This window comes from Elaeis guineensis, chromosome 4, assembly GCF_000442705.2.
Source record: "Elaeis guineensis isolate ETL-2024a chromosome 4, EG11, whole genome shotgun sequence".
Lineage (NCBI taxonomy): Eukaryota > Viridiplantae > Streptophyta > Magnoliopsida > Arecales > Arecaceae > Elaeis > Elaeis guineensis.
The window spans coordinates 107,239,676-107,262,761 of NC_025996.2; positions in this window are offsets into that span (position 1 = coordinate 107,239,676).

Below are 23,086 nucleotides of genomic sequence, written 5' to 3' on the forward strand. Positions count from 1 at the left end.
GCTGGATGCATTCCTCCGTGTCGTGGTCGTGGTCGCGATGGTAGAGACAGAACTTGTTGGGGTTGTGCTTCCTGGGGTGTGTGCGCATCCTCTCTGGCCTGGGGAGCTACTCCCTGACCTCCATCAGTACCTGGGTCTTCGAGGCATTGAGGGGGGCGTAGTTACGAAATCTTTTCGGTGGAGAACCCCGCCGAACCCCGCGATCCGAACTTCTCTGCCTACGTACCCGGGGAGGAGTATGGACACACTTGTGCCCAGGAGGGGATCGAGAATATGGCCGAGCTTCTCTCGGCCCTTTTTCGACTGCAGGCTTACTCGAGTCTCCCGCCTGCCGTTCTCTCGCAGTCTCCTCATCCTTCATTTTGAAAGCTTCTTCCACTCGGGCGTACCCTTCGGCCCGAGCCAACAGATCAGCAAAATCCCTAGAGTACTTCTTCTCCAGGGAGAACAAAAGGTCGTTCTTCTGAAGGCCGCCCTTTAGAGCGGCCATTGCTACCGACTGGTCCAAGTTTCGGACCTCCAGCACGGCGACATTGAAACGGTTGATGTAGGCTCGAATGGACTCTCCCTCCCTCTGCTTGATATTGATGAGGGACTCCGAATCCTTCCGGGGGTGCCGGCTGCTGACAAAATGGGCCACAAATTGATGGCTCATTTGATCGAAGGAAAAGATGGTACCCGACTTTAGCACCGAGTATCAGTTTCTTGCCGCTACCTTCAAGGTGGATGGGAAGGCTCGGCATAGAATGGCGTCGGGTGTGCCATGAAGCAGCATCATCATCCAGAAGGCCTCCAGATGATCAACCGGGTCCGAAGTCCCGTCGTAGCTTTCGAACTGGGGGAGTTTGAAGTTGGGCGGGATCGGTTCCTGCATGATCATTTGAGAAAAGGGAGGGTCAGTACAAATATCCTCACCATAAGTGGGGGGAGCGTGGCGGAGTTCTTTGATCCATCGGTTAATCTCCTGGAGTCTCCGGTCCAGAAAATCCTCTCGACTTTGGGTCTCGAGGGTCCTCTGGTAGAATAGGGGAAGGGATCTTCCAGGGGTGGAGTCGTGATCCGATTGAGGGCTCTCTACCCTCGGGTTCGTCTTCCCAGGAAAGACTGGGCGGCTGGCCCAAGTGGCCCATCCTGCCGTCGGATTTTGGAGTTCCGACGACGCTCTTTCCGGCCGCACCGATGCCTGCGGCTGCTGCTGTATGGCCTGCACAGCTTCAGTGAGGCCTCTGACCTACTGCACCAGCAGGTCGAATTGCTCCGTGCCAACCACCGTTATCGGAGGAGGAGGTAGAGGCTGGGAGACTGGAGGTGAGGCCGGAGCCTGAGATCTGACCGCGGAGGCCGTGGATCGCCATGTGGATGCCTTGCGGGGAGGCATCAGGCGAAGATCAAGTGGGGGAAGGAGGAGTGGACGTCGGGGAAGATTACCAGAGGCGGTCCCATTGAGCGTTCCTTTAAGAACAAGGGTACTGCAAAGACACAGCCCCCTTCCTCTAGCGCCAATCCTGTTGGTGCAAAAATTTGCCTGCGCCGGAGAAGCTGGAGTTGTGGGGGTCGCGGTCACCATCGGGACCTGCAAAAGAAGTCTAAACCGGAGGTGGGGTTGCTCCGGCAAGACCCTCCGATGCTCAAGTCAGTTCTTTGCCTTAACAAGGATGGAGTGCTCGAACGAAAATTTTAGCAGAGTTTCTAGGTAAAAAGAGCTTAGAGAATAACGTATCTGGGACCCCCTTTAATAGGCGAAAAGGGGGCAGCAGACTGATAGCGATATCTGTAACCGTCTGACAGTGGGCTGCCCAGAGTCAGGCAGAGTTTGTTGCGAAGAGTAGTGGAATGGGATCGTGGCCACCGTCGGGATGTGCCACGTGGAGTCTGTTGCGGGTAGTGGAACGGCGTCCGTTGTCGTGACTTGCCAGGAGGTGGGAGGAATCGCGCGGTATCCATCGCAGGGAGTGGAGCAGAATCATGGTCATTATGGTGATCTGCCAGGGAGTGATGGAGCCGCACAAAATCCATCGCAGGAGGTGGAGCAGTGTCGTGGCCGTCACTGCGGCCTGCCAGGGAGTGATGGAGCTGCACGAAATCTATCGCAGGAGGTGGAGCAGTGTCGTGACCGTCACTGCGGCCTGCCAGGGGGCCTAGGCCTATCGACCAAAGTTCGGCTGGAGTGTCTGGTGGGGAGAGGTGGCTAGCCACCCGTCTGAGAGGAGCTCGAAGTCTAGCTCCCGTAGGAGTCCGGATGAAGTCTTCTTACAGCCGGAGTTGGGGACGAGACCCGATTTCCGTAGGAGTCCGGGTAGAGTCTTCCTGCAATTTAAGTCAGGTGCGAAGTCTGACTCCCGTAGGAGTCCGGACGGAGTCTACCTGCAATTGCAGTTGAGGGCGAAGCCCGGCTCCCGTAGGAGTCCGGATGGAGTCTACCTGCAAGTGAGGTCGTGGGTGGAGCTCGGCTCCCGTAGGAGTCCGGGCGAAGCCTTCCCGCAGTCGAGGTCGAGGATGGAGCCCGGCTCCCATGGGAGTCCGGGCGGAAACTTCCAACAGTTGAGGTTGGGGATGAAGTCCGGCTCCCGTAGGAGTCCGGACTAAGTCTGCCTGTAGCTGGAGTCGGAGACGAGATCTGTCTCCCGTAGGAGTCCGATCGAAGTCCACCTGCAATCAAGGCCAGGGATGAAGTCCGGCTCCCATAGGAGTCCGGACGGAGTTTACCTGCAAGTGAAGTCATGGGCGGAGCTCGACTCCCGTAGGAGTCCGAGTGAAGCCTTCCCGTAGTTGAGGTTGGGGATGAGGTCCGGCTCCCGTAGTAGTCCGGACTAAATCTGCCTGTAGCTGGAGTCGGAGACGAGATCTGGCTTCCGTAGGAGTTCGGTCGAAGTCCACCTGCAATCAAGGCCAGGGATGAAGTCCGACTCCCGTAGGAGTCCGGACGGAGTTTACCTGTAAGTGAAGTCATGGGCGGAGCTCGGCTCCCGTAGGAGTCCGGGCGAAGCCTTCCTACAGTTGAGGTTGGGGATGAAGTCCGGCTCCCATAGGAGTCCGGACTAAGTCTGCCTGTAGCTGGAGTCGGAGATGAGATCTGGCTCCCGTAGGAGTCCGATCGAAGCTTGTCAGCTGGATCCCCGGAGGGTCACCCCCGTCACGAACTTCAGCTGGGGGGTATTTTTTACCCAACAGGATCAGAGGGCGGAGACGAGAAGGTGGAGACCTACAAAGTCTGTCTGATTGCCTAAGGATATTGTTAATATTATAGTATTGACCATAATGAGATAGTTTTTCCTATAACAATGCTAAAATATTTTGGAGTTGAAACATGTATTTTGATAAGAGATCAAAATGCATGGCTTTGTTGAGAACGAAGATGAACCCTACAAATACAAATGGGTTAATAATTCTGTGAGTGTATTTTTTATTTTGTATACGAATGAAAAATTTTCTTAATCTGAAATGATATTTCTTACATTACAGAGAATAGAAGTTTCATTGTTATCATTGTTCTTCATAAAAGACTTGGGAAAAATATTCCTCATCCTAAGGATGAAGATCTATAGAGATAGATCTAAGTGGCAACTTGGGTTATCCCAATCTACGTATATAAAGTATTTATGAGTAGAATTTATTTTATCATGTATACCATGCACAAGACAGGATATGGTATACTCACTAGGGTAGTAAGTGGATAGCTGCAAGATTCGGATAAGAATCATTGTTAGGTCATCCTTAAGTATTTGAGAAATACTAAGGATCGGTGACTCAGTTATGATGAATCTGACTTAAAACTTGTAGAGTATGACTTCAGTTTTTAGTTGGACATAATAATAGCAAGAATATGTCCGAGTACATCTTTATCTTAAATAATGGAGCAATCTGCTGGAAAAGTTCAAAGTGGAACAATATAGCCAATTCAATTTGCGATGTAAAATATATTGTAGCATCCGATGCTTGTGAAGAAGCTATGTGATTGTAGAGGTTTATTGGCAATCTAAGAGTGGCACCCTCCAATGATGGTCCTATTGTATTGTACAGCACTAGAGCCATAGCTCATATCAAGGAACTGAAGTCCCATTAGCTTATCAAGCATTTTGCATCGCTATCACTTTATTCAAAAATCTCGAATCGAGGTGACGTCAAACTTTAGAAGATCGATGAAAAGAAGAATATGACCAACCCATTTACTAAAGTCTCGGTATCTAAGAGTTCTTAGATGATAAATCAAAGATGGGTATATGATACTATACTGATTGACTTTAGTCCAAGTGGGAGTTGTTGAAAAATATATCCTAAAGCCAATCATGTGACGATTGTGCTAATTATAAATGAATATGAATTGATCAATAATAAAAGTTATTTCATCTTTTTCATCATAAAGTTATATTTTCTAACGAACTCCTATATTGTGATGAAGTCCTTAGGATTACTTTGATTGATAAAGGAGGATTTATTGCGTATTCCTTAAATTGATTCACGACCAAATGGTACATCATTATTAGAAGGATAGCGATATCAAGTATAGGTCATTGTGTGCCATATGTGTTGGTTATCCTCATAACCAAATGGTGTGGAGATACTGGTATGGGAAGTAGGTGAGATGGAGTACATCATCACTGAACATGACCAACTGCGGAGCACTCTGCTGTCAAGAGTGGCTCGCGAAGGGTATGGGTATAAGTATCCCTCCATCTTGAGATCACCATGATGACTTGCAAGCAACTCACTGTACTTTGATATCGAACTATCTGAATTTTTAATTCAGTTATGAAAGATTTTTGGATGCAGTCAAGTACTTGTCAAGTTGGTGCGTGAGTCAAGATGAAATTGACCCCTCTGAATTAGTAGTAGTTAATGCATCAATCTATTTTAATTTAGTAAAACCTGAGCCCGAATAATCCATGTGATAGATTTGAAAGATTGAAATATAATGTGGATGACTTATACAGGGTTGACAGTCAAACCCTGGGTCTTCTTGAGCATTAGGGTCAAAAGAATAAATTATATGGTAATCATATGCTAGTTGGTTCTTGAATGTTGCTTCGCCATCGTTCGATCTATTCGGATGTCAGGTCCCCTTGTTAGATGTTACATCGATTGATTCAAAAATTTATTCCTATACTATCGGTTTAGGTTTGAACCTATGGTGTCACACTCAAAAGAAGCTTTTGACTAATCATGTGGTTAATCAACGATTGAGAATCATTCAAGGGTTTAATTGTCAATTCGATTGATGATTAACCTTATGCAAAAGTTGTAATAGATTTATTCACTGAGTGTAAGTAAATTAATATAAGATTCATTAGAAATTAGATTACTGATTAGCTCAATTTGATTGAGTAAAGAAGATTAGATAAAATTTAATTGAATTAGATTCAATTAAGTTTGATCCGATTAAGTTATGAGATGACCTAATCATTAAGAGAGAATTGTCCGTAATTTGATCAAGATTTTGGTTCAATTAATTTCTAATTTGATTAGAATTTGATTAAAAAATTATGAACCTAATTAAATTAGATTTCATCTATTTATTTGGGCTAAACCAGATGTGATTTGGTTTGGAGTCAAATAAGGAAACAAAGAGTCCATAGAAGATTGGACTCTTCTCCCATGAACCACCAAGTTTAAGATGCCATTCTTTCTCATGCCATAAAGTTTTTTGCATGAGTTTTCTCCATGCAAAAATAGTGTTTCGCCCTCCCTTTCTCCACGCCACGTCTGGTTTGGTTTTGATAAATGGAAAGATTTGAAATTGGATTTCAAAATATTCCTTATCAAGTGGTGTTTGTTCTTATCCAAATCACTCTCCACGCCACTTCCTTTCATTCTTTTCTTTTGTGCGATAAAAGGGAATTTTCTCACCATGGAAATTAGATGAGAAATTAGTTTTACCATAGAAAAATATAAGAAGGGGTGTCCCATATTTATTTTGGTGTGGATTTGAAAGAAGGTGCGACAAGTCATGAAGAGTCCAACATCTCTTGGACTCTTCTAACCCACCTCCTTACACGTTGAAATAAAAGGGTTTTATTTTCACTTTTGTGCATGTAAGAGGCCAAAAAAGAGGGTTTCACATTGAGAGGCCTTGGGGCATGAGTTCATGATGTGAAAAGAGTAAGAGAGTCCTTTTTTTTGGGGTGTGCACAAAACCTAATTTTCTAGGATTTCTTCTTAAGGGCTTGGGAAGAGAGAAAAAGAAGAGAAAAGAGTGTCTCCTCTCTATGTTTCTTTCACCTCTTCATCTCTTCTAGATATCCATCTTCAATCTCTGAAAAAATTCGAGAGATTTGAAGAAATGATCCAGATCAGCTAAGAAAAAATCTTCATGCAAGCTAGCACTCTCGAGAAGACCGATCAGATCGGAACTTCGAGTGGATCTTCCATAGAGGTCGGACATGTGTGCGGCTGCAAGCAACTAGCAAGGATTGTCTTTACCATATCTCTCAGCTACAATGATTATCAACTTGTGATCAGGTATCAAGTTCTGAACTCAGATAGATGTACATTTGATTTAGTGCTCACATGTATGCATGTAGATTTTATCTTCTGTTCTTTCAGATTTTATATGCAATATATCATATCATAGATCCTAGAATAGGTTGATTTGATGATTAGATCATATAAATGTTAGGTTAATGTGATTAATCTAGATGTCTTCTAATGTGTTTTATTTTGAAAATTTTTTGAAATACATGCATGAAATCGCTTACATTTTTCAATAGATAATCATTGTATCCTAAGGACAATATTATGATATTATCATCGGCCTTCTAATAAGGTCGACTTTTTAATGAGGTTAGCTTTCTAATGATCTTGATTTTCTGATGAGGTCGGCTCGCTTAGTCGGGAGAACTTTGTCGGTCAAGCAACGAGGATCTACCCCAATAAGGAGTATCTGAGACTCGACCTAACTCATAATAAAAAACATTAAGACCATTGTATGTGCTACACACCATGTTGAACTTGAAAATGAGTGTCCTGCACCACAAAACCTCAAGAACATGATTATATGTTAAATCTAGTTTACAGAGTTTCAGACTTTGGGGATAAGAAGCATAAGTTTAAGTATAAGAAAGGAAAAGAGATTGGAGAGGAACTAAAAAGAACAAGTTCAAGTGCTTCAAAAAGGGCAAATGGTTTTAGAAGAAAAAAGGTAAAAGCAAAATGAGGTGCCATAACTCTAGCCAGCTGGGTAACTTCACTAGCAAATGTACTAAGCCAAATAAGGTAGCACCTCATTCTATTTTCCTTAGTATTGTTTCTATTTTTAGTACTATATTATTTATTGAATTGTATTCTTCATGGATTGTAGACTCAACAACCACTGACCATATAGCTGGAGACTGAGAAGTGTTCATGAAGTACTATTGAGTCCAAGCTAGGACCAAATGGATATATATTGGGAATAATGCTAGAGTCAAAGTGAAAGGAATTGGCACTTGCAAATTTATATCACGTGGTGGTCAAATCCTACTCCTACATGACATATAGATCCATGCACTAGAGATTTGATGGAACTTAATTTATGTAACTATTATTTTAGATCTAGGTTATACTTTGAATTTTCATGGTAGTTGTATATATTGTTGTGCTTTAATACCACTTGTTGAGAGAGGAAAAAAAAAAGAGAGAGAAAAATACCACAAACAAATCAAGATAACGTGGATTGGCCTCAAGCTTACCTCCGCGGGGTGTGCAAGCTTCACTATAAGAGAAAAAAATCAAACAAATATAAGAGAAATTCATCACTCAACCCTTGTACAAAGATCTCTCAACAAGAAGTCCCAAAACCCTTATAAAAGCTTTTTGAAATCTCTCTTGAAGCCTCTTTACATGATTAGAATATCACCAGCTACCTGACATAATAAATGACTTGTCAATCGGAGCCATATAGCCTCCAAAATCACCAAAATAGTGTTTCACTTGGATATTGAGCTCAAATCAAATCCTAGAACCCTTCTGGACCATCCGATCAAGATCGACTTGAATTGTGACCATCCGATTACGTAATCGGGCATCCTCTGCTTCATGATCAACCTCAAAATCAATCTGAGCCATTGGATCTTCACCGATATGAACGATGATCGTTGGATAGTGCTTCGATCCATGGTGGACTATGTGAAACGAGATGGGAAATGCCATGGATCATGCCTCTATGCCTGTGGACCATCGATCCATGTGACTCATGTGAAATCATGGCTAGGTGCGCCCATCAGAAAAGTCTCTTATGGCAATAGGAACTTCACTCTGTGATGTCGTCTCTCCTTCTTTCGAGTCTCCCATTTCGTATCTGATCCACCTCCACCTGGAGCTCCACCTTGCACTGGGCTCCCCATGGCTTCTAAAGCTCTAACTCATACTGGGCTCTATTAGAAATTATATCCTAAAGTTAATCATTTGATAATTATGCTAATTATAAATATATATGAATTGATCAATAATAAAAGTAATTTGATCTTTTTCATTACAAGGTTACATCTTCTAATGAACTCTTGTGATGTGATGAAGTCCTTAGGACTATTTTGATCGATAAAGGAAGATTTATCACATAGTCTTTAAATTGATTCACGACCAAATGATATGCTATTACTAGGATGATAGCGATATCAAGTGTAGGTCATCGTGTGCCATATGTGTTGGTTGTCTTCGTAATCAAATGGTGTGGAAACATCAGTATGGCATGCAAGTAAGATGTAGGAGTACACTTATTGAACGTGACCAACTATGGAGCATTTTGTTGTTAAGAGTTGCTCGTGAAGGGTATGGGTATAAGTGTCTCTCAGACCTAAGATCACCACGGTGATTTGCAAGCAACTCATTGTACTTTAGTGTCAGACTATTTGAATTTTTAATTCAGTGATGAAAGATTTTTGGATGCAGTCAAGTACTTGTCAAGTTGGTGTGTGACTCAAGATGAGATTGACCCCTCCAAATAGGAGTTAATGTATCAATGTATTTCAATTTAGTAAAACCTAGGCCTGGATAATCTATGTGATGAATTTAAAAAATTAAAATATAATGTAGATGATTTATCTAGAATTGACAGATAAATCCTAGGTCATCCTTGAGCATTAGGGTCAAAGAAATAAATTGTATGGTAACCATACGCTAATAGGTTTTTGAATGTTGCTTCGCCATCATTTGACCTATCCGAACGTCGGATCTCATTGCTAGATGGTTACATCGATTAGTTTAAAAAAATTTTTTTATACTACTAGCTTAGGTTTGAACCTATGGGGTCACACTCAAAAAAATTTTTTGATTGATCATGTGACTGATCAACGATTGAGAATCATTTAATTATTTAATCATCAATTCGATTGATAGTTAACCTTATGCAAAAGTTGCAATGAATTTATTCACCGAGTGTTAGTGAATTATTATAAGATTAATTAGTAATTAGATTACTAATTAGTTCAATTTGATTGAGCAAAAAGGATTAAATAAAATCTAATTGAATTAGATTCAATTAAGTTTGATCCGATTAGGTTATGAGATGACCTAATCGCTAAGGAAGAATTATCCTTAACTTGATCTGAATTTTAGTTCAATCAATTTCTAATTTGATTAAAATCTGATTAAAAAGTTATAAATCTAATTAGATTAGATTTTATTTATTTATTTGGGCTTAACCAAATGTGATTTGGTTTGGAATCAAATAAGAAAACCAAGAGTCCATATATTGTTGGACTCCTCCCATGCGCCACCCAAACTTTGGATGCCCACCTCTCTCCATGCTAAAAGGTTTTTGTGTGAGATTTCTCCATGCCAAAAGGTCTTCCACCATCCCTTTCTCATGTCCAAAAGTAGAGAAAATCTGGTCATAAAAGGTATGTTCAAATTTGATTTGAATGTGTTACCATATTGGATAAGGTTTGACTTTATCTATAAGCCTTGCCGCCCACTTCCTTTTATTCCCTTTCTTTTGTGCAACAAAAGGAGAATTTTGTGGTGTAGGAAATCAGATATGAACTAATTTACCATAGAAAATTTTTGGTTAGGCCATCACACATTATTTGGGCATTGGAATTGTGAGAGAGGGGGTGACATCACAAGGAAGAGTCCAAACATTGTTGGACTTTTCACCTTAACTCCTTACATGCCAAATAAAAGGGATTTATTTTTCTTTTGTGCATCTAAGAGAGACCAGAAAGAGCTCTTCATGTTTAGGAGACTTTGGGCATGGTTCCATGGCATGAAAAATAGAGGAGAGTCCTTTCCTCTTGGGTGAATGCAAAACCTAGATTTCTAGGGTTTGATCCTAGGGTTTGGGAAGAGAGAAAAATAAGAAAAAAATTTATTTCTTCTCCATACTTCTTCCTCATCCTCATCTCTTCTATATGTCCTTTTTTAATCTTTGAAAAGATTCAAGAGATTTAAAGAAAAGATCCAGATTAACCAATAAGATGGTCTTCGCGCGAGCTAACACTCCCGAGGAGACCAATCAGATCGGAGCTTCGAGTGGATATTTCGTAGAGGCTGGACATATGTGTAGCTATGAGCAATCAATGAGGATCTTCTTTACCACATCTTTCAGTAGTGGTGATCATCGATCCATACTCAGATATCGAGTTTTGAACTCAGATTAGAAGTAGATTTGATTTACTGCTCACATGTATGCATGCTGATTTTATCTTTTGAAATTTTTAGATTTTATATACCACATATCATGTCATAGATCTTAGAGTAAGTTGATTTAATGATTATATTATATACCTATTAGATTAATATGATTAATCTAGTTATCTTTCACTGTATTTTATTTCAAAAATTTTTAAAATATATGTATGAAATCGCCTACGTTTTCCAACAGTAATATCAGAGCCTAGGTTCATTATGACATGTTATATATGCATATTAAATTTAAAATTTAATTTAATTTTAATATGATATGTGATATCTTATATCTGAATTTAATTAAGGGTTGATTGCATAAACTGACATAAGGTTGTCCTACTATAGGGTTTACCCCTTATAGTGAACAGGTTATCCTAGTTTATGCTGATCTTTGATAAAATCTGATTTTATATCATGCATATGATGTTTATAATCTGATTTAGATATGATCTAAAGTTATGATCAGATCTGATATAATTTATATTAGATCTAAATCTAAGCATATATGATATGTGATTAGATTAGATGATCCGATTAGCAAGTACTTGGATTGGATTGATCACCAGACCATCCGGTCATAGGTGCAAGAAGGATTTAAATGCCCTATCTTCCATTCGATAGGATGCTCTTATAGCATGTAGGGGTGTCATATGATTAAATCCCATGAAGAAGAATGTGAAAGGAAGAACTTACTTTTCTATAAAATCCTAGATCTTAAAACCTTAGGTTTGTTGTATGTGATACAAAGTTGTATGACAAGTAAAATATCTAATCTATATAATTAAAATTATTTTAATCATGAGAAAATAAAATCTAAAATTATAAAAATTTAGATATAATCTAAAAGAATATTTATGATTGATTTTATTTTAGGATTATGTAAGATTTCTCAGATCTGAAACTCTTTAAAATGTGATTACACAATTACTGAGCCGATCCAATTTTGAACTTAGTTAATCCAGTCTCCATGTGTAGTCAGCTCAATGTTGATTGAGTCAACCCAATTTCAAAACAAAAAATTTTTGCATAAAATTTGTTGTAAATTGTTTGCAAAATGAAAAGTTGAAATTATTCAAAATCTAAACCTAAACCCATGTTGAACCTACACTTAATTTAGAATTAAGTTGAATTAATTAGATCTAAAATTATAAATTAAAGATCTAATATCATTTGCATAAAAAATGAGTTGATGAATTTATGGGTTAGCTTGATCAGGTCATCTTAATTGGGTTAGATTTAAGGTTAGAATCAAAGAGTTAATGGATCAAGTAGAGAAATTGATTAAATCTAATCAAATATTGAATTAGATTAATTTAGAATTTCTCTAGAACCAATACAATAGTTATAGATGGTCAAGTTCATATCTTTGATTAGACCAAATGGACTTTGATCATTGCTCAATGATCGAGCCCCAGTCTTTAGGCAAACTTAATTGAAACTGATGAACCAAATTGGTATCTAAGATAAGTTTGGCATTTTGACTGATGGTTTTTAATTGAGAGTGGCTTACTTGGCTATTTTGATGGTGTCTAATGCAAGCTTAGCATACCCTCCCACTGATCTCACTTACCTGGCCAATATGGTTAATCAGCTTTTGATTAGGTTGCTCATTGATTCATGCTAACCCATGCTACATAGGTAAATCAGTGTGACTGATTTAGGTGCTCTTAGATTGATCAGCTAGTCTTGAGTCCTCTTCATGACTTGGTGAAGTCAGTGGGAGGATTTAAAACTAGTTGGATGGATTAGATTAAGCTTAATCTTCTTTGATCTAACTTGATGAAGTCAGTGGGAGGATTGTAGTTTATTGATTGATCTCTTCTCTTCTCTTAATTCATAAATTAAATCTTCTAAATTATTAAGTTCCTAAAATGAGATAGTTATGATGATAACTAAATCATAGTCTCTCTCCCTTTAAGTTGGGTGATAATGGATCCATTAGTATGATGATTATTGGAGGTCCAAAGGTCTGGTGCTCATCCACCATTGGAATTATCATTCATAATATGATGACTTAGTCAAATCTCTCTGGTGAGTGGTTAGATTAACCGGCCAAAGTTGGATCTAATAATTTAGTAGTTAGATTTCTGAGTATGATCATGTTAATGGTTGGACCTAACCAGGACTTGCAGAGAAGACCAAAGTCAACTAAAAAGTTATCTGGGGCAAAATCAATTACTAAAAATTATTTATTAAAATAATTGATTAAGAACCTACCCATAGATGTACATGGGTGAGCCGGCCAAAGTCGAGCTCATGTGTAACTATATGGATTCTAGTACCTGCTAAGAAATTAGGATAATTTTTTGGATTGGAGGTAGAGACTACCAATTCGACTAAAATAGTGAGGAACTTTTAGATTAAAGTCCAAGTTTTTACACTTAATCAATTTATAAACATAGAGGTCTTGTGTTTTTCTTTCAGTTATGGCTAGATGTCTGTTGCTCCATTTACTTTTGACAGTGACTTATTTATAGGACCCAACTTCGATAGTTGGTATCGAAAGTTGTAAATAGTTCTAGAGTATGAAACAATCCTATATATAATTATGAATCCAACACCTGATATTTCTGCGTCCAATACATATGATGTGATCAAAGGTACTTATCAGAAGTGGCCAAATGATCGTATCACCATGTAGTATTTTTTGAGAGCAGCAAAAAATATAAAATTAGTTGTAAATTTGATGATGCTCAATGGGAGGAAATCCTTCAAATGTTGGAGTTCTTTTGCATCTCTGAAGATGTGTCTTCAGTAGGGCAATAATCCCTTTGAGAAAGAAAAAAAAAAGGAGGTGCAAGATATCATGCTTGGATTATGGAGCCTGAACTGACAAAAGAGTCTAAGGTTAACCTAGTCTGGCAGAATCCCTTAATCCGAATAGGCTAAGGAAGAGAAATCAGCAAAGAATTACTGGATAAGGTACTTACATGATAACACTTTATGATTTCTCTATCTATGACACTACTACCTGGGTATTGGATATCGAATGTCCATGCAAATTATTTCAATGACTTTGGATTAGTAGAAAGATTGAAAATAGCAAAAGATTCCTGAATGTTAGAGCTGAAGGTCATATTTCAGTTCTAGCTTTAGAAATTCTCAAGCAAGTTTTCGATTCTAATAATGTCATTTTCGATGATTGTCACCATTGTCTATTTTGACGAATATAATTTGTGTAGGCCTTTTGGCCAAGGATGGATTTACATTGTCAACATAGAATGATTTTTGTATCATTATAGATGATGTTAAAATCATAGTGGACAACTAAAGAAATGACATTTGCGAATAGTCACAGCCTGTTAGTGTATAGTACACAACAAATAGACTCCTTAGAGTAGATAATATCATGAAAATCTAACTTTGGCAATTTAGACTCAGTCATATAAACAAAAATGGGATCAGCAGGAGATAAATCTTGAAGTCAATGATTATAAATCATTGTCAATCTATCAATCCTATCTCCTTAGTAAGATGATCAAGTCACCTTTTGCTGGAAAAAATGAACGAGCCAATGATGTTCTGAGTCTAATACATACTGATGAATTGGATCTACAAACATGTTTACCATAAATTTGAATTATTTGAAATATTCAAATAATTTTTTAATAAGGTAGAGAAATAAACTGGGAACATTGAAACTCTTTGGTCAGACCAAGAAGGAGAATACCTTTCTGATGAGTTTTTTGACACATCTAGAAGAAAATAGAATTCTCTCTTATTAGAATTGATTTTGCTAGACATAGTTCGATCCATGATGGATTTTACAAGTATGTCAGTCTCTTTTTAGGATTATATTCTTGAGACTACTTGTCATGTTCTCAATTGAATTTCGATCTAATCAGTCGCAAAAGCACCATATGAGATATGGACTAGGCGTAAGCCGATACCCTCTTATCTTAGGATTTGAGAGTATTTGATTTGTGTCAAGTATTTGTAGATCGATTAGCTTGTATCTTGATACTATAAATATTATTTGATAGGATACCCCAAAGAATTTAAGAGATATTACTTCCATCTTGCTGAAGAACAAAAGTTGTTCGACATTTCTTTTAGAAAAGAAGTACCTTGGTGAAGGAACTAATGCTTTTAATGTGAAACTTATGAAGTTCGACAGGTAGAAGAACCGACATAATCTAGTGAACTCATAGAACTGAATTTGATTAGATCAAATCCGAAATCCATTGTAGAGGCACCATTAAGGAGATCTGATATAGTACCGCATTCATTGGATAGATACTTCAGTTTCTAGTTTTGGGATGCGATCCTATCAAACTCAGTGAGAACAATAAAGATCTGATCATCTACATGGATGCCATGCAGAGGTTCGATTCTGATTAGTGGTTTGGAGCCATAAGTCCGAAATGGAGTCCATGAAGGTCAACGATGTATGGACACTTGTTGATCCACTCGAAGGGGTAAAACTCATAGGGTGTAAGTGGATCTTCAGTAGGATCAGAGGGCGCAGACGAGAAGGTGGAGACCTACAAAGCCCATATGATTGCCTAAGGATATTGTCAATATTATGGTATTGACCATAATGAGATATTTTTTTCTATGACAATGCTAAATATTTCGAAGTTGGAACGTGTATTTTGATAAGTGATCAAAATGCATGGCTTTGTTGAGAACAAAGAAGAACCGTGTAAATACAAATGGGTTAATAGTTCTGTAAGTATATTTCTTATTTTATATATAAATAAAATTCTCTTAATTAGGAATGACATTCCTTACATTACAAAAAATAAAAGTTTTGCTGTTATCGTTATTCTCCATAAAAGACTTGGAAAAGGCATCTCTCATCCTAGGGATGAAGATCTATAGAGAGATCTAAGAGCCTGCTTAGGTTATCCTAATCTATGTACATAGAGTGTTTATCAGTAAAATTTATTCTATTATGTACATCATATACGAGATCGAATATGGTATACTCACTAAGGATAGTAAGTACATACCTGGAAGATCTGGATGTGAATCACTGAAAGATCATTCTTAAGTATTTGAGAAATACTAAGGATCGATCACTTGGTTATAGAAAATCTAACTTAAAACTTATAAAATTTGACTCTAATTTTTAGTTGGACATAATAATAGTAAGAACGTATCGGAATGCATCTTTATCCTAAATAATGGAGCAATCTGCTAGAAAAGTTTCAAGCAGAATAATATAGCCAATTCAATTTGCGAGGCAGAATGCATTACAGCATCCGATGCTTGTAAAAAATCTATGTGATTGTACAAGTTCACTGATAAGCTAAGAGTGGCATCCTTCGATGATGGTCCTACTGTATTGTACAGCACTAGAGCCATAGCTCATGCTAAGGAGCCGAAGTCCCATCAGATTACTAAACATTTTGCGTCGCTACCATCTTATTTGAAAAATCTATTAAGGTGACATCGAATTTTAGAAGATTAACGAAAAGAAAAACCTGACCGATCCATTTACTAAAGCCTCGATATCTAGAAGTTTTGAGATGATAAATCAAAGATGGGTATATGATACTATACTGATTGGCTTTAGTCTAAGTGGGAGTTGTTGGGAATTGTATCCTAAAGCTAATCATTTGACGATTGTGCTAATTATAAATATATTTGAAGTGATCAATAATAAAAGTTATTTGATTTTTTTCATCATAAAGTTATATCTTCTCATGAACTCTTGTGATGTGATGAAGTTATTAGGACTATTTTGATCAATAAAGGAGGATTTATCGCGTAGTCCTTAAACTGGTTCGTGACCAAACGATACGCTATTACTAGGACAATAGCGATATCAAGTGTAGGTCATTGTGTGTCATGTGTGTTGGTTGTCCTCATAACCAAATAGTATAAAAATACTAGTATAGCATGCAAGTGAGATGTAGGAGTACATCTCATTGAACGTGATCAACTGCGGAGCACTCTGCTGTCAAGAGTAGCATGCAAAGGGTATGGGTATAAGTATCCTTCAGACCTGAGATCACCATAGTGACTTGCAAGCAACTCACTGTACTTTAGTGTCAGACTATTTGAAGTTCTAATTTAGTGATGAAAGATTTTTGGATGCAGTCAAGTACCTGTTAAGTCAGTGCATGAGTCAAGATGGGATTGATCCCTCCAAATAAGTAGGAGTTAATGTATCAACGTATTTCAATTTAGTAAAATTTGAGCCCGGATAATCCATATAGTAGATTTAAAAGATTAAAATATAATGTGGATGACTTATTTAGGATTGACAGTTAAATTCTAAGTAGTTCTTGAGCATTAGGATCAAAGAAATGAATTATACTATAACCATACACCAATAGGTTCTTGAATGTTGCTTCGCTATCATTCGACCTATCTGGACGTCGGATTCTATTGCTAGATGGTTACATCGATTGGTTCAAAAATTTATTTCTGTATCACTGGCTTAGGTTCGAACTTATGGGATTATACTCAAAAGAAGTTTCTGACTGATCATGTGGCTGATCAATGATTGAGAATCGTTGAAGGGTTTAATTGTCAATTCGATTGATAGTTAACCTTATACAAAAATTGTAACGAATTTATTCATTAAATATTAGTGAATTAATAGAGGATTAATTAGTAATTAAATTATTGATTAGCTCAATTTGATTGAGCAAAAAAAATTAAATAAAATTTAATTAAATTAGATTCAATAAGGTTTGACCCGATTAGGTTATGAGATGACCTAATCGCTAAGGGAGAATTATCTCTGATTTGACCAGGACTTTGGTTCAATCAATTTTTAATTTGATTAAAATTTGATTAAGAAGTTATAAACCTAATTAGATTGAGTTTTATCTATTTATTTGGGTTTAACCAAATGTTATTTGGTTTGAAATCAAATAAGGAAACCAAGAGTCCATATATTGTTGGACTCCTCGTATGCGCCACCCAAACTTTGGATACCCACCTTTCCCCATGCTAAAAGATTTTTGCATGAGATTTCTCCATGCCAAAAGATCTTTTACCCTCCCTTTCTCATGTCCAAAAGTAGAGAAAATCTGGTCATAAAAGGTATGTTCAAATTTGATTTGAATGTGTTACCATAATGGATAACGTTTGACCTTATCTATAAGTCTTGCCACACACTTCCTTTTATTCCCTTTCTTTTGTGTGACAAAAGGAAAATTTTGTGGTGTAGAAAATCAGATAGAGATCTGATTTACTATGAAAAATTTTTGGTTGGGACGTCACACATTATTTGGGCATTGGAATTGTGAGAGAGGGGGTGACATCACAAGGAAGAGTCCAAACATTGTTGGACTCTTCACACTAACTCCTTACATGCCAAATAAAAAAGATTTATTTTTCTTTTGTGCATGTAAGAAAGACCAGAAAGAGCTTTTCATGTTGATGAGGCTTTGGACATGGTTCCATGGCATGAAAAATAGAGGAGAGTCCTCTCCTCTTGGGTGAACACTGTTGGGAATAGTGTCCCAAAGCCAATCGTTAGCCTGTTGACGGTTGTGCTCCTTTTGTATATGTACATGAATTATGAATTAATAAAAATTATTTTGGTATTTTTTTTCATCACAAAATATTTCATCTTCTAATGAACTCCTATGTTGTGGTGAAGTTCTTAGGACTATTTAGACTCGATAAAGGAGGATTTGTCGTTTAGTCCTTAAATCTGTTCATGATCAAATGATATGTTGCTACTAAGGATGACAATGTTTATCAAGCATAGGTCATTGTGTGCCATATAGGATGGTTGTCCTCTTAACCAAAGAGTGTGTAGACACTGATATGGCATACAAGTGAGATGTAAGGGTACATCTGCACTGAACGTGACCGACTTCGGAGCTATTTCTACTGTCAAAATTTACTTCGATGGAATATGGGTATAAATATCCTTCCGACCTGAGACCGTCACGGTGACTTGCAAGCAACTCACTGCACTTAGGCACTGGACTACCTGAATTTCTAATTCAATGACGAAAGGCTGCTGGGTGTAGTCAAGTACTTGACTTATCGGTGCGTGTATCAAGATGGGATTGATCATTCCAATTTAGGAGCTGTGTATAGTCATGTTTCAATTTAGCAAAATCTTAGCCAAGGTAGTCCTAGTGAGGAGTCACAGGACTATTTGAGTTGAGCACGATTTGGATGATCTGATCAGGATTGACAGTTTAACCCTAAGTCATCCTAAACACAAGGGTCAAAAGGATGAATTATACAGTAACCATATTCACATAGGTTCTGAGTATTGTGATTGTGACTATTCGACCTATCCGGACATCGGGTATCATTGCTAGATGGTCACTTCGATTAGTACAGGAATTGGTTCTTGTGCTACCGACTTAGGTTCGAACCTGCGGGGTCACACACATTAGAGGTTTCTATCTGATCTGATAGCTGGTGAAGAGTCCTTCATGTCTAAGATTCTATGATCGAGAATCAGGATTCTCTGATCATGAATTCCACATATTTTGGGTACCGGGATCAAGAGTCCCACTGGTTTAGGACTCTTCGATCAGGATTACATATCGATGAATTCTGATGCCCAATTACCCATCGGATTTAGACTCAATATTTATGAGAGATTTAATTAGTGATTTGATCACTAATTAACTCAATTTGATTGAGTAATTATTTTTGGATCAAGTCCAATTGAATTGGATTCAGTTGGGTTTGACCCGATTAGGTTAAGAGTTGACCTAATCGTCGAGATGGTTTGGTCCCTGATTTGATCAGAGATTGGGCTTAATCAATTTCTGATTTGATTAGAATTTTATTGAGCCTAATTAAGTCTAGTTTAGTTGGGTTTAAATTAGTCTAATTGGGCCTAACTTATTTGGTTCAATTAGGTTGGTTTAAATAATGAAACCACCTTGACCCATTCTTCCTGCGCCACCTCACTTCCACTGCACCCATTTGAATTCACGAGAAGAAAGTTCTCATAAATTTTTTCTCACGCAAAGCTCTCCTCACACCCTACTTTAATGTGCCAAATGAGTGGATAAGGATGATTGGTTGGCCATTCAAATTCAAAACAAAGTTTGAATTTGAATGAGCAACCAATCTTAGCACCTTGACCTTATCCTCTTTTAATGCCCCATTTATTATACGAGAAAATGTTTCTCATGAAATCACTCACACACAAATTAAGCCACGCCCTCCTCTTCTCACGCCCTTAGTGGATAGGAATAAATTGGTTTCTATTTGAATTCAAAATTTGATTTGAATTCAAATGTGCAATTACTCATCTTTATCCTCTCACGTGGATAAGATGTTTGACATTGTTTTAAAGGGAGGAGAAGAGTGGGGCGTGTAAAAGAAAAATTTTAGAGAGAAAATCTGGGTGTGAGGAATCCTTGTGTACAAGGTGAAGGTCTATATCCTTTCGAGAGAAAAGGAAAGAAAAGAAAAAAAAAGTGTGCGCAGGGTTTCAGTGAGTTCTTCAGGGTTTCAGCCTGGAGTTTGGGAAGTGAGAAGGTGAGCTACGAGTGTTGTGAGCCCACCAAATTTTAGGAAGATCTTCAACATCCTCTCAAGTATGTCTGCTGATGATTCAGACATCCAAAGAATCAGCAGACATCGATCGAAGGAGTTCGATCAGCATCGGCCGTCGAAAGGGCTTTACAACGAGCTAGCACTCATGAGGAGTCAATCAGATCGAAAACTTCATGTGGATGATCCGCAGAGGCCAGACACACTATGTGGCTGTATCGCGATGATCAGACTCTTTCAACGGTGATCAGATTGTGGTGATCTACTACCCGCACAAAGGTATTGTGTTCTGAACACATTACAGTAAAGTGTTTATTGTTCAAATTCGAATTTCAAATTTAAATGCATGCATGCTATATATCATATTTAGATCATAGTGTAGGGTAAATTTATGTTAATTAATTAGATTAATTAATATTTTTTTGCTATAAAATCATAATTTTAAAAATATTTTAAAATTATCATTTTACCCCTGCACTGAATTTCGTTTCAAACACAAAACCTAGATTTCTAGGGTTTAATCCTAGGGTTTGCATGTTAGAAATTATGATCTAAAATCAATCATGTGATGATTAAGTTTCTCTTTGTATATGAATTATTGATTAATAAATAATAGTTATTCTAATATTTTTTATCATAAAGTAATATCTTTCTTGACTCTTGTACTGTGATGAAGTCCTTAGAACTATGCTAGTGTACGATAAAGAGAAGATTTATCATATAGTTCTTATACATGTTTGCGACCAAATGATACGTCATTATAGGATGATGATGTTTATCAAGTGGAGGTTGCTGTGTGCCATATGGATTGGTTGTCCTCTTAACCAAGAAGTGTGGTGATACTGGTATGGCATACAGGTGAGATGTAGGGGTACATCATTACTGAACAAGTGTCTCACCTGCTGAGCATTCTGTTGTCAAGAGCTACTCATGAAATACATGGGTATTAGTATCCTTCAGATCTGAGATCACTATAGTGACTTGCAAGCAACTCATTATGCTTTGATGTTGGACTATCTGGATATCTAATACAGTATTAGAAGATATTGGGTACAGTTAAGTACTTACGAAGTCTGTGTGTGGATCAAGATGGGATTGACCCCTCTGAATTATTGAAGTTGATGTATCGTTGTATTTTAATTTAGTAAAATCTTGATAAGGATAATTTATTTGATGGATTTGAAAGGTTAAAATATAATGTTGATGAAGCAATCTCGGTTGACAGTTAACCTGCGACCATTCTAGAGCATTCAGGATCAAAATGATGAATTATGCGGTAACCATGTGTATAGATTTTAAAATATTTTTTTACAATAATTTGACCTATCTGGACATCAAAAATTATTGTTAGATGGTATCTTGATTAGTACAGAAATTGATTCCTGTGCTAACGGCTTAGTGTTTGAACCTATGGAGTCACGCACACAAGTCAGACAAAGTAGGAAGAAATTGGCCTATGTTTATATGTCTAATTTGAAAGTATTTGACTTGATTGAATATATAAGCTAACTTGATTGAGAATTAAGTTATGGGTCAAATGAGATTGAAGAGTTGACTATGTCTAGCCAGCACTACACATAAGGTTCCGATTCAATTTCGAGGATGAACAGTTTCTGATCTATGATCCATAGAGCATATAAAAGATTGAATTTAAATGTTAATTAATTTTAAATTAGATTTGAATTAATTAGACTTAATTGGATCCAAAAATTCAAATTAGACTTGATACAAAAGTCCTAAAGAGTTTAGGATTGACAGTCTTTCGAAATTATTTCGAACCAGTTTCGAATTGGATTCGAATCAGATCCATGTTGGATGAAATATGAGAAATCCTATTTGCATTGGAATTTCTCTCTCATGTGGGCCGACCAACACCTAGGATGATGCTGGTTTGTGGCATCCCATGTGGGTGAGGGAGTGGGCGCAAAGTGGTTGTCATAAGTGATGGCAATTCTATCTCATGTAGGAATTCTTCTTTTATGAGTATTGGACTGATTCAAATTAGATTTGAGTTAGGACTCTTATACTTATTAGGTCATGAGATTCATCTATAAATAGAGAGAGTCTTTACCTATGGATGCATAGCAAACAAGTTTGATTGAGAGAAGAGAGAAAGAAAGAGAGAGGCATGAGAAGAGAGAAGCCCTTCTTCTTCTCCTTAGCCTCTCCCCTTTGGTGCTACCCCTTCTCCCTTGGGTGTGGGCCCTCCTTGGGCATCCCACCTACTGGTGTGAGGTGTCACACCAGCACATCTCCCCCCTCATTTGATTGGATTGTGAAGATCGAAGTTCATCCTGCTTTCTTACAACGTCTGGCGTGTATGCATAGTAGAGGGTCTGCACATCCAGGCCTCTATGAAGATTTATATTTGATTATTTAAGATTTGATCTCTAGTTCTACTACTAATTAGATAAGAATTTAATTTTTATTCATATATATTAATAAAAAAAATTTTAGATGCAACTTGGGTCATCCGAAGAGAAATAGTTATCCTTCCTTTCAATTGGTATCAGAGCAGGTCTGAAATATATGCATGTATAACTAAATTTTTTGAGATTAATTACATAATATGTAATTAGAATTTTTTGTAAGATATTAAATCTAATTCAAATCTATTTATATAAAATTTTTGATCTGATTTTAATTGGATTAGATGAGCCTAATCAATTATTGATTGAGGTTATTATAAGTTTGTTATAACAGAATTCTGTTATTGCTGAATTTTTAATAGAATAGCAATGTGAATTAAAATCTATTTTAAATTTATTTTAATAAAATTTTAATATTATTTTTTTCATTATGAAGTGGAGTTTATTTCAGATCTAAATTGGATCTATTTTGATAAATATTTAGGTCTAAATCTTATCAGAATTCAGCACTGTACGAAAATAAATTTTACCATAAATTTATTCCTTATGCATTCATATTTGTATCTAATTAATTTTTTATATGATATAAAATCTAAAATTGATATTTTATAATTAGTATAAGATATGTTTTAGATCTGATATGATGTATATGATTCATCAAATCTAATTAGATTAGATAA